Below are 12,933 nucleotides of genomic sequence, written 5' to 3' on the forward strand. Positions count from 1 at the left end.
ATATGTTTCCATGACATTTCCTTCCCTTGCTGTCGATTTGATATCCGGACTGTTTTGCATTCTTTCTGCAGGCTTTGGATTGTACACATGAGAACTAAAGAATAAACTCACCAAGACTAGGAGCTACAACAAACTTGGGCTGTTGATTCCAATGGCTTTTCCTGATGGACTCCAGCAGCATCTACAAACAATGCTACAACCCAGAGCAGTCAACCACCTGACACTAAATTGAAAGAGGTAAATTGCTTAAAGCAGTATCTACCCTTTTATAACTTATACTGCAGTTCCAAAATGCTGCACCACACATATCAGAAGTAGCTGGGACCTACACCAAAACTAATTAAAAGGATTATCAACTATCTTCAGCTTAGTTGCTGACAGATTGGTACCGTCTATTGCTTTGATTCTGTAAGTGTTTGGGGCTTTCAGGATTTCTCTAATGTTAAAGCCTGCATAGTGTGGTGAGCCAAATGCTGAGATGAGCAAAGCATATTGTTTCTGCGCTGTACAGCTCTATGACTCTATACTGTAAGGACATGAACAAGTTAGTGGGCTTCCCATTAGAGTACAGTGTGACCCAGGGAAGGAGTCAACAGTAAGCAGAGCAAGTCGAGCCTCTGGAAGAAGAGGGCTGGTGGGGAAGGCACTCAAAACAGGATGGTGAGTGCACTCCGGGAGAAATTCTCAGCAAGGGACAATGTGTGAGGGATATCTGTGCTTCAGTAAGGACAGCCTCACTGAATTGTGCCACTTGATCCAGCCACATTGGGGCCTCAGTCAAAGTATTTTGTCTTTGGCTGTTGAGGCAACTGTGGCTATTAATTTTTATGCCTAGGGCTCCTTCCTGAAGCTGAGATTTTGCAATATCTTGCAGCTTGCTGTGCACTGTTGCATCAGAGAGGTCTCCAATGGGTCTTTATTCAAAGAGAGTTGCTTCCAGGGAGCAGAAGGCAGAGGCTGCATGTGGCTCTGCTATCTTTGTAATCTTCCCATTGGTGCAGGAGCTCACTAAATGTATGAAAGCCACGCTGTTGGTCGTGACCAGCCTCTAGCCCACACCTAGTCCCAAAGAGATTCCACATCGTCAACATCCAGTGGCGGGTTGCCATAGCAATACATCATACTGGCAAGAGTTCTGTACCCCAGTCGCAACAATACCACGACCTGGACAACAGGGTCAATGACGGCCTCACTCATTACTTCAGTCCTCAACTCCTACCCATAACAACTGCCTCAATGACTATCGCCTCAATGACAGCAGGCTAACATCTACTGTGATGAAGTGCTTCGAGAGGTTGGTTATGGCTGGAATTAACTCCTGCCTGAACAAGGATCTAGACCTGCTGCAATTCGCCTACCACCACAACAGGTCTACAGTGGATGCAATCTCGCTGGCTCTTCACTCTGCTTTGGAGCACCTAGACAACCACAAGACAGACGTCAGGCTATTGTTTATCGATTACAGCTCAGTGTTCAACACCACCGTTCCCTCAGTACGAATAACCAAGCTTCAAAACTTGGTCCTGTACCTCCTTCTGCAACTGGATCCTCGACTTCCTTATCGGGAGACCACAGTCAGTGCGGATCCACAATAACATCTATTCCACATTGACTATCAACACAGGCACACCTCAAAAATATGTTTAGCCCACTGCTCTACTCTCTCTACCCTCATGACTTTGTGGCTAAGCACAGCTTAAACACCATCTATAAATTTGCCAATGACACCAATGTTGTTGGTAGAATCTCAGACGGCGATGAGGAGGCATACAGGAGTGAGATAGATTGGCTGGTTGAGTGGTGTCGCAACAACAAACTCGCATTCAGCGTCAGCAAGACCAAGGAATCGATTGTGGACTTCAGGAAGGGGAAGTCAGAAGAACACACACCAGTCCTCATTGAGGGGTCAGCGGTGGAAAGGATGAGCAACTTCAAGTTCCTGGGCGTCAACATCTCAGAGGCCCAACACATTGATGCAATCACGAAGAAGGCACGCCAGCAGCTCGACTTCATTAGGAGTTTGAGCAGATTTGGTATGTCACCAAAGACTCTTGCAAATTTCTATAGATGTACGGCGGAGAGCATTCTGACTGGTTGCATCACAGCCTGGTATGGAGGCTCCAATGCAGAGCATTGCAAGAGGCTGCAGAGGATTGTAGACTCAGCCAGCTCCATCACGGGCACAACCTTCCCCAATATCGAGGGCATCTTCAAGAGGTGGTGGCTCAAGAAGGCAGCATCCATCATTAAGGATCCTCATCATCCGGGACATGCCCTCTTCTTGCTTCGACCATCGGGGAGGAGGTACAGGAGCCTGAAGACCCAAACTCAATGATTCAGGAACAGCTTCTTCCCCTCCGCCATCAGATTTCTGAACGATCCATGAACTCATGAACACTACCTCATTATTCCCTTTTTTTGGGGCATTATTTAATTATGTTTTATAATTTATAGATTTTTATGTCTTGCATTGTACTGCTACAACAAAACAACAAATGTCACATCATATGTCAGTGATAATAAATCTGATTCTGATTCACTTGGTTAACATGCCAAAGTAATGTTTCTGCTACCTGTACTGCTCTGGAAGAATCTTCCAGACAGCCTCAAGGCAAGTGAGACTCTGCTGCATTCTAGACGTTTACCATCATGAGAGATCGCTGTCACATTCTCAAAGGCAATTTGTGATGGATTTAAACACTAGTCCTGTCTGTGATGCCTTCACACAAGCAATTAAAAAAAAAGTAGAATTTAACCTCTTTCCAAAATAATGGATTAGCAAAACTTCTGCCATGAAACCACTGTCTTTTTGAATGATCTATATTTTTAGGAAATCTCTGCTCATAAGGCAGAAAGGGCTGAAGATGATGGAATCTGATGGGAGAGTAAGGTGGAGCAAGGAATAAAGGGAGGGAGGTGGGGAGGGCAAAGGGGAGTAGTGAGTGAGAGGAATCACTGGGAGAAGTGTGTGAGCTTTGTCACTTCCACCTATCCACTCTCCCCTCTGCCTATCACTCCCCTTCACCTGGATCCACCTATCCCCTGCCAGCTCTTGCTCCATCCCTTCCCTCCACCTCTTTATCCAGGACATCTCTAGAGGGGAGATGAAGAGTCCAGATGAAGAGTCTTGATTCAAAATGTCGACTATCCATTTCCCTCCATAGATACTGCCTGACCCACTTAGTTCCTCCAGTGTTTTGTGTGTGGCTCCAGATTCCAGCATCTGCAATCTCTTGTGTCTCCTCTGTGTCCACCTGTGTTGGATATTTCCATTCTGTTCCTGAGTGGAACCAAGCTACAGTTGCAGAGCCAGCTGCTGAGACTCAAAAATGATGAACGATATCTGCCTTGGAACTATTACATTGTGGGCCAAAGGGACTGCTCCTGTGCTGTGCTGTTCAATGTTTGAAACATCTTACTGCAAAAGAAAAACTTGCGTTCTTACAGCATGACACTTGCACTTACTTGAGGAGCTGAGGACATCTTAAAGCACTTCAAAGCCAATGAGATACATATGAAATGTAGTCACTGTTATAATGCAGGAAACACGCCAGCCAGTTTCTGCACAGCTCGCTTCCATCAATGACAAAGGAATAATTGATCAGACTACCTCCTTCAAGTATTGGCTGAGTGGAAACAATAATTCTGGATGCGGTGGAGCACTTGACAGTACCGTGGGGTCTTTTGCACTCAACTGACAGGGCAGATAGGGATGAGGTTAACAGTTCATCTGAAAGGAGTACATCACTCTCTCGGTACCTCACTGAAGGGTCAGCCTGGGATATTAGTTCAAGTATCTACAAGGACAGTTTGAAACCAGGTGCCCACTTACAGTGTGAAAACTTAGTGGGCTCGAGGTTCATTGGTGACAAGAAAGATGCAGCAAATAAACCATGCAGAGCTACAGAAGAAAATGGGCGGCTCCTGGATCCACCGTTCATGTTGCATAAGGAGAGAGGTGAGTGAGCCCTGGGTTGGATGGGGACAGCTTCACGTCTTCCAAGTGCAAAGTTTTGGAAGTGGAGCACATACTTATAATTCAAATTCATGAGGACTGGGTCAGGATATCAGGAAGTGGGCTGTGATCGGTTGCTTTGGATGGAATGGTCGAAGTCACTACCAGGTCATGAGCGAGGTACAGATACAATCAAGGGTGAGGGGTGGTGGGTTGGGAGCCATGGTGGTAAATTTAAATGGCAGGGGACGTAGCTGCATCTGGTTCCCACATGATCAAATTCAAATGGCTGGGGTCTGCTCAGGAAGGATTCATTTAATTAATGCCAAAGGAAGCATCACCTATGTCGTCATAGAGTCATACAGCACGAGGTGTGAATGTATGTCTCACACAATGAGAGCTCATACATCTTATACATCGAGTCACCGGAAGCAACTGGCCTTGTGAAGGCCAGTTTCTGCAGCAGTACCCTGCACCATTCAAAGGCCACGTGGGTTCCAATGCAACTCACGGTAGTGGTGTCCAAATGTGCTCTACCCAATATTTTACACTCTCTTTATGTCCGGGCACTCTTTCCGTGAGCGTTTCATATGCACAGAAGGTCCATATGAAAACCTGCAGACTCCCAGTAAGCCATAGTCAGTGCAGAATTGCTTTTCCAAAGAATTTGTAGGTGAAGCGTTACATGATAACTCTCTGGGCCACCATGCACATATGTGGTTCCTCAGGCAAATTAATCTAGAATACCACCCCCCATTGATAATGGTAAACGTCCTGTGGAGCTGTGGCAGCATGCTGCAGTCTACTTTGAATTTTATTCCACATACTTAATGCTACAGATCAAGAATGAATTTCACGCACTCGACTCAAACTGTACTTACTAATGCTACACGCACAATGCAAACACTCTGCAGATAGCATACTATATGTGGATACATTCAGTGCACATGTATGCCACTTGCAAATACATGGTGTACTCTCTCATAAACCACCCAGCACAAAAATGAAAGTAGAGGCTTTCATTAGTTACTGCTACCACTATTAGAGGCAGCACTGTGGCACAGCTAGTAGAGCCGCTGCCTCACGATGCCAGAGACCCGGGTTCAATCCTGACCTCGGGTGCTGTCTGTGTGGAGTTTGCATGTTCTCCCTGTCAATGTGCAAGTTTCCTCCGGTTGCTCTGCTTTCCTCCCGCATCCCAAAAGATGTGAAGGTTAGTGGATTAATTGGCCACTTTAATTTGCCCCTAGTGATAGAATCTGGAATGAGCTGATGAGAAGGTGGGGAGAATAAAAAATAAATGTAGGATTAGTTAAATGGGTACTGGATGGTTTGTTTCCGGGCCGTAATTCTCCATGACTATGAATAACACAAAGATCTTCCCACCAGCTCAATAATCTGCACAGTTCACTTAAATAATTAGCTTTCTAACTGATTGAGAAGTCAGATGGAGAGTGCATTACAAGGGAGGGGGGATGGGAGAGAACAGCTGATGAAGCAATTACACAGCGCACCATGCATTGAGGATCTCCAGCATATTAGTACGTGGGTGTTTAATCTTGCTTTCTTCTGCTTTGCAAAACACATTCAGTGCAAGACTATTCCCCAAGGGATAAAAGAAACTGCAGGGTTTTCTCCTATAAATTACACTCTTTTGCTGACCAGTCTGGCTATCAGTTTTGTGACCTTCATGTATGTTCAAATCTAATTCACTCATTTTCCACTGACTTATCTGCTATATTTGAATTGAATAAATAATATGGTAGAAAATACTTAATGCAGTGGTAATTACATGTGAGAGAGGGAGAGAGATGGAAAGAGAGAGGAGACGGCTGATTTCTTTGATCAGATTAGTACATTCACACTTTCAGATTTGCAAGCTTATTTTTTATTGCTTAGGACTCTTTTGTTAATGTGCAGAATAAAATTGAAACATACGAGATCCATCTGTTCATTCACACTATCCAGAAACCTCAAAATGTAATAAAATCAAAGTGAAAAAAAACAAGAAGATATGCAGTCACCAACAGCTGTTCATGCTCTTTTAGAGACATTTGGAGGGTAGACATAGAACAAGGTGTTACAGAGACATTTGGAGGGTAGACATAGAACAAGGTGTTACAGAGACATTTGGAGGGTAGACATAGAACAAGGTGTTACAGAGACATTTGGAGGGTAGACGTAGAACAAGGTGTTACAGAGCAGATGCTGGAAGCAACACCTCAACATTTGCTTGGTGCAAGTATGTTGATCACAACAAAGTTACAGAGATGGAACCTTACAGAAAATAAGTAAGTAGGGCATCTGTGCCTAAATACAGTAAAGAACCATCAGGAACTTGGCATTGTTGCAATGCTAGCAACCCTTTCCTTGCTGAAAAAGCAACATTTCTTCTATTTTCCTCAGTCTTCTGTTTACATATCAATCCTGTACAACCACACCTCGAATGCTGCATCTAGCAAATTAAGTGCTTCCCGGGTGAATGAACAGAAAGGAAATAACATTACCCAGTCAGCATTGAAATGACAGAGACTCCACATACTTAACAGAAGATTAAGTTCTCTATCGCTGAATAGGAATTCCCAAAAATTAGGAAATAGTTAATTCTTGCCTTACTGAACAAGGAGTAATTTCACACAGACAATCCTTGCCCTGCATGAGTATGTTCATGCAAACAGACAAGCAAACAGAATCAAATAATTGTTGTGGTAGAGGAGGAGGCCATTTGGCCCATCAAGTCTATGGTGGCTCCAACTAGGACAATCCCATCAGTCAGATTCCCTCACTCTTTCTCCATTTCCCTGCAAATGATTCTTTCCCAATTTCCTTTGGAAGGTATGGGGTGATTTGCTTTCTCATCTTTAACATGCAGTGAATTCCAAACAAGAACCACTTGCTGAGCAAAGCATATCTCCTCACTTTCCCCTTGTATCCTCTGCCCAAAATGTTAAATTCTAGCCCCAGTCTCTGAACCAGATACTGATGGGAACCCATCAATAGATGTGTTGAATAGCCACTCGGACTGTAGACATAACAAACCTTTATTGAATCAATCTCAGCATAAGCATACTACTCCCTAATAAAGAAGGTTCTCAGTAAGACCCTGGAAATCATGGAACACTCACTTCCCATATCTTGCAAGTCACCTCTTGGTGAAAGCAGGCCAACATCCCCAACATCGTGCCCCTAATTAGTCTGCTACACTGGACAGGACACATCCTTCGTATACCGGACACCAGACCACTGAAATAGGTACTCTATTCTGAGCTGTGTTTCAGGAAGAGATTACCAGGTGGGATGAGGAGAAGATTGAAAGCCTTCTTGAAGAGATGCAACATCCCCACTGACTTCTGGGAATCCCTGCTCAAAGTGGAGAAGGAGCACTGGGAATGCGCCTGGAGAACAGAAAAGGTCTGTGTAAGCAGCAGAAAGAGCTCATCACCTCACAAACTACTCACCCAGCCCATCAACCACCTCCTGTGCCATCTTTGGAACAGTCTATGGTATCCTCACTGGCCTCAGTAGCCACCTTAGAATCCACTAGGTTGGAGTGGAACCAGGTCATCCTTGATGTCGAAGCACTGCCTACTAACAAGAATGGGAACTCAGTCTAATCCAGTCATAATCTTGTGCACCTCTATAGGGTTTTTTTCTAAGTCTTCCTTAATCAAAGAAGAACAAACTCACAATTCCTTAGCTAAATCTCTCATCCCTGGACCCATTCTGTTAAATTGTTTCTGCACACCCTCTGGGGCCTTCACATTCTTTCTGAACTGCGGTGGCAGTATGGGATGCAATTCTCTGGTCACACCCTGCTCATTCCCCTACTGATTGCTTTGGAATTTGATCTGTTGAATGAACACAGGAAGCTGTGTTGACCTTGGTATTGGTATATTATTGTCACTTGAACCGAGGTACAGTGAAAAACTTGTCTTGCATGCCATTCGTACAGATCAATTCATTACACAGTGCATTGAGGTAGTACTGGACAAAAACAATAACAGAATACAGAATAAAGTGTCACAGCTACAGGGAAGTACATTGCAGCTAGACAATAAGGTGCATGGTCAAACAAGGTAGATTGTGAGGTCAAGAGTCCATCTCATTGTATAAGGGAACCATTCAATAGTCTTATCACAGTGGGATAGAAACTGTCCTTGAGCCTGGTGGTACGCGCCCTCAGGCTCCTGCATCTTCTGCCTGATGGGAGAGGAGAGAAGAGAGAATGACCCGGGTGGGTGGGGTCTTTGATTATGCTGGCTGCTTCACCAAGGCAGCGAGAGGTACAGACAGAGTCCATGGAGGGGAGGCTGGTTTAAATTTTTTTTAAAATTTTACTTACAGCATGGTAACAGGCCCTTCCGGCCCAATGAGTCCACGCCGGCCATTTTAAACCCAAATTAACCTACCCGTACATCTTTGCAATGTGGGAGGAAACCGGAGCACCGGGAGGAAACCCACGCAGACACGGGAGAACGTACAAACTCCTTACAGACAGCTACAGGAATCGAACCCCGATCGCTGGTGCTGTAATAGTGTCGCGCTAACCGCTATGCTACCGTGCCACCCATGTGATGTGTTTCTGTGATGTGTTGGGCTGTGTCCAAAACTCTCTACAGTTTCTTGCGGTCCTGGGCAGAGTAGTTGCCATACCAAGCTGTGATGCATCCAGATAGGATGCTTTCTATAGTGCATCAATAAAAGTTGGTGAGTGTCAAAGGGGACATGCCAAATTTCTCTAGCCACCCGAGGAAGCAGAGGCCCTGGTGAGCTTTCTTCGCCGTGGCGTCTACGTGGTTGGACCAGGACAGTCTATTGGTGATCCTTGCTGAGGATCTGTGCTGTGAGAATGCTGATGGCTACTTCAAAGCACAAAGAAAAAATGGGTTTAATACTAGCAGGGAGCAATACTGGGCTGTAGCAATATATTTTCATTGGGACTAATTCTAACCTTGCTCATATGCGATTGGTTGAAATACCAACATGATCAACTACCCAATTTTATTCTGCACTGACTTCAGATAACATTACAATTGACAGGAGTAATAACTGCACTGCTCTAAGCTAGTCAGCTTCTCAACTAGTGAGCTTTGAAAATTTCCCCCCATCATGTATAGTCACTGCTCATACACTCTCCTTCACCATCAGCCTCTCCTCTCCCTAGCGATCACCTTAGGTTGAACAGGTAGTTTGCAGTCTTAGAACCCATTCAATCTTGTGTAGAGGTTCTGACCCCAAGCGTACCAAGCTTTGCTTTAAAAATAACTTGTAACCCATTGCTCTGGAACCCTGCCACAAAAACAATGTCAAAAAATCCAGAAAAAGCCAAATTACACAGACTGGACACTTACTTATTAAAAGTAATTAAAAATTGGGAAATTCATTTGTGCACCATATGAAACAATTTAATCTAAAATCTGATTAAATGCAATTGAGTCCTTTACACGTACATTGAGCACTTTTAAAAATTTCTGATGGCTCCTCCTTAGGTGTCAGATGCATGGATGTGGAAGGCACTCACAAGTTTTGATGTTAATTGCAGAAAATTCAGCATGTAAACTTCATGGGCCTCTCACACTGAAGCAGTTCTTAACTGCAGAGTTGAGGTCTGCTTCTGAATTCTTCAAAGGAGAGTAACAAATCTGCTCTGCTCCCAGGGAGGCAGAGACATTCATTTTTTGGAAGGCAGGTCCTCTCTAATGATTTTGCTTGGTGTTTGTCTGACTGCACATTAGTACCCCATTTGGGATAGTGGTTGCACCTTTTACTTGTCTCTCTTGGCCCAGACCTCATCACATCTTCCATCCTGCCCAGCAGACCCTGCCCCAGATTGTGCGTCTGACCTCTTCCATCATAGACCCTGACCTACTCACATCTCTGACACTCCTGCCTTCTATCCAGATTGTTGTGTGTTCTTTCCTGGATGGTTTCACCCTCTAGAACGCCCCTTCCCTGACACCTCTAAACCCACCCTGAACCACCCATGACCATGTTCAATCCTCCAGACCCACCCTTCTTCACAGCCCCATCCTTTCCTTACCCCTCTTCTTCCTACAATCCATGGGTCTATTTAGCTTCAGTCAGGGGCCCTGAGCATCTGCTCCATCCAACGTGACACAATGGGCCTTGTGCAAGATAGAATGCTGCTGGTGGGGAGCAGTGGGAGTGGGGTTGGGCAGTTACAAAGTGATAAAATAAATCCCTGCACAGCACAAGTTTGCTGCACCGTTTTAAGTGTTGAAGAATTTCTAGCCAGTTGTTTAACTCGGGCCAACACCACAATTCTGGCAAATGCTTTGGGGCCTTAAGTGGGGCATTAAATCAGCAATGCGTGGTGGCGCCAGTTTTGTGTGCAGCCATTGAGAGAGACAGGTGCGTCACAGAGTTGGTGGCTGGTTCAGAGGGGCCCTGGGTGTGCTGTGGTTCATGGTGTGGGTGAGGGTGGGTGAAATGAAGGGTCATGTCAGAGCACTGGAGGGAGGTGTACAGCATTGGAGGGATGTGGGAGGTGTAACAGGACAGGTCAACTGGGTTGGGTTGGGTTGGGGCAGGAGGGAAGTGATCAGCTTGGAGGTGGAAGCAGAAGTGAGTACTATGTAGGAATCTGAAAGGGGACCCGTCTGTCAGAGGATTTACAAGGTAGACCCAGAGGCCAGAGATTAGACAGCACTGCTCCTCTTTAAGTGATGCAGGAGCTGGTCTCAACTTTCATGAATGCACCATTGAAAGTCACAAATTTTACACAAGTCAAGACATGCTCTCTGTGTCCAGTGACCTTCATGTGCATCTGAGTCACAAGCACAGCAGGATCAGAAATGTATTTTGACCCAGCCACAGTGGATGGGGTTTCCATAAAATTCAGTCATGTAGCACGCATAAACATTTTGTTATGTGATTGAATTTCTGGGCCACTCTTGTGCAGGATGTGTGCAGTGTGCATTGATGCAATGAAGCTCCAGTAATGCTCTAGGGTTTTAATACATGAGCAAACTGCCAGTTTTGGAAATGGAATTTGTTCAGATGTGTGCCTTCCTGAGGCACAGAACAATTCTGGGATTTACCAGACACAAATTAGACTGAAAGCTCTAAACTATACATATAAATTAGATTCACCATGTCTTATGTACCTGCATACTTAATGGAAAATTATACACTATCTAATTATCTTCTCTGCCAAGTCTAAACTTGGCTCAATTACTTTCCTAGCAGTGACATTGTTTGAGAAGTTAATACAACCATGGTTACATTTATTAGATGAGTTATACAACACCTTTCCATTGGTGTCTAGTGCCTTGTGCTTCACGTCAACATAACATTTGTTGCATAACTCGAGTGTGAAGTAAACCAGATTGAAGGTAGAAAATCAGTGTGAGAACACCTCCGTCAATCAGTCTCACACCATTTCGGCTTTGTGCAGTTTCTGCTACCAAGTTTCCACTTCCAAAACTTAACAGATGGCTCAACTGATTTAGAGTTTGGAAAAGTAAACTCCTTGGGATGGAATTTCCGTGTGTTTCTGTTAATCTGATCAGCCCAATCCTAATGGAATTGGCCAAGCCAGTGCAAAAGATTGCACAATTTTAAACATAAGGAATTACATCAAAATCTTTGTATTTACTGTTGTCTTCTATATTGGTCTGACATTCAGTTTGCCACAGTTAGGTCCCACCCACAACACCGGTCCAACCATAGGTCAACTTTTCAACATTCTGCTGAATCCGGTGCATTCCCAACCAGCCTTCCAGTTTCCATCCTTCTTAAATTGGAGCTCATCCAAAGCCTTCTGTCTGGATCCTCATCTAACATTAAGTCTTGTTTACCCATCAGCCCTGTACTCACTGACATATGGTGGCTGCTGATTAAGCAACTCTTTGATTTTTAAATTCCCATCCTTGTGTTCAAATTCCTCCACGGGTTTATCTCTCTCTACCTCTGATATCTCTTCCAGTCTTATGGCCCTCTGAGGTATCTTCACCCCTCCATTTCTGGCCCCTTGAGAATTCCTGGTCTGAATTCAACACCGCCAGCTGTGCATCAGTTGCCTAGTCCCTAAGCCCTGGAATTCCCCTCTAAAACATTTTTGCCACACCACCTCTACGTCTTCCACCAAGACTTTACTTAAAACCTCTTTGGCCAGGTATTTTGATCACCTGCCTTGTGTAGCATAGCGTCAATGTCTTTCTGTAAATGCTGCTACAAATCACCATGGGATACCTTCTTTAGGCAGTCTCTCAGGATCGAGATGACTGCTTTCCACTTTGTTCATGCAGGCTGTAAGATGGCTAATGATGGCAATGAGGGCACTATTGCCTCAAATGAGGCAGGAGCTGCTTGATGGGTGGGCTGGTCAGTAGTTTGTGAGATGGTGCATTCCATCTGCCGCTGGGCTACTGTGTGTTCCTGATGCATGGACTTGAGTTTCTCCACACCATTCAGAATGCTTGCAGTTATCATGGGGCAGAGTTTCCCTGGAATCAGTGGGGATATTACATTTCTACAAGGAAGCTCAGAGCACATCCTTGATTTATTTTTCTCTCCCCATTTCAGAGCTCGGAACAAAGTGTCTGTTTTGAGAGTCTAGTGCTGAACAATGAACAACATAGCCTGCCCAATGTAATCAAATGAATGTAACTGGGGCCTTCGTGCAGGTGATGTTGGCCTGGGAGAGGATGCTGATGCACCAATGGGTTGTTTTGCAGTATAAGGCAATATAAACAACAGTTGTTGATTACATCTGCTTGGCAATGCACTGCAAAGTGTACTCACTTTCTTAGTGCATGGCACTAGTAGATACCTTTCTATCATGTATCAAGGTATACTTAATTTATTCAGAACCTGATCCATATATGTCAATAAATCAATGAAACACTTTAGCATGATTTGTTGAAGTCACTTTCATTGATTGCTCACAGAATGAGGGTTGATTTTACAAGATATTTTATCTGATTTTCTCTCCTCTGTGTAGGTTCTCTGATTTA

At 44.5% G+C, this 12,933-nt stretch overlaps 1 protein-coding gene across 2 annotated transcripts in view; it reads right to left on the reverse strand.

Moving 5' to 3' along the window:
- The window catches only part of syt12 (synaptotagmin XII), a 155,997-nt gene that overhangs the window by 59,418 nt on the left and 83,646 nt on the right, over positions 1–12,933 (reverse strand). Inside the window, exon 1 of one of the 2 annotated variants that reach the window (XM_052029362.1) lies at positions 7,245–7,270. The exons of the other annotated variant lie outside the window; for it this stretch is intronic. The gene's annotated coding sequence lies outside the window, so the exon portion shown is untranslated. Of the gene's footprint in view, positions 1–7,244; positions 7,271–12,933 lie in introns of those variants that run through there. 2 annotated transcript variants of the gene reach the window in all.

Source organism: Pristis pectinata, chromosome 14 (assembly GCF_009764475.1).
Source record: "Pristis pectinata isolate sPriPec2 chromosome 14, sPriPec2.1.pri, whole genome shotgun sequence".
Classification (NCBI taxonomy): domain Eukaryota; kingdom Metazoa; phylum Chordata; class Chondrichthyes; order Rhinopristiformes; family Pristidae; genus Pristis; species Pristis pectinata.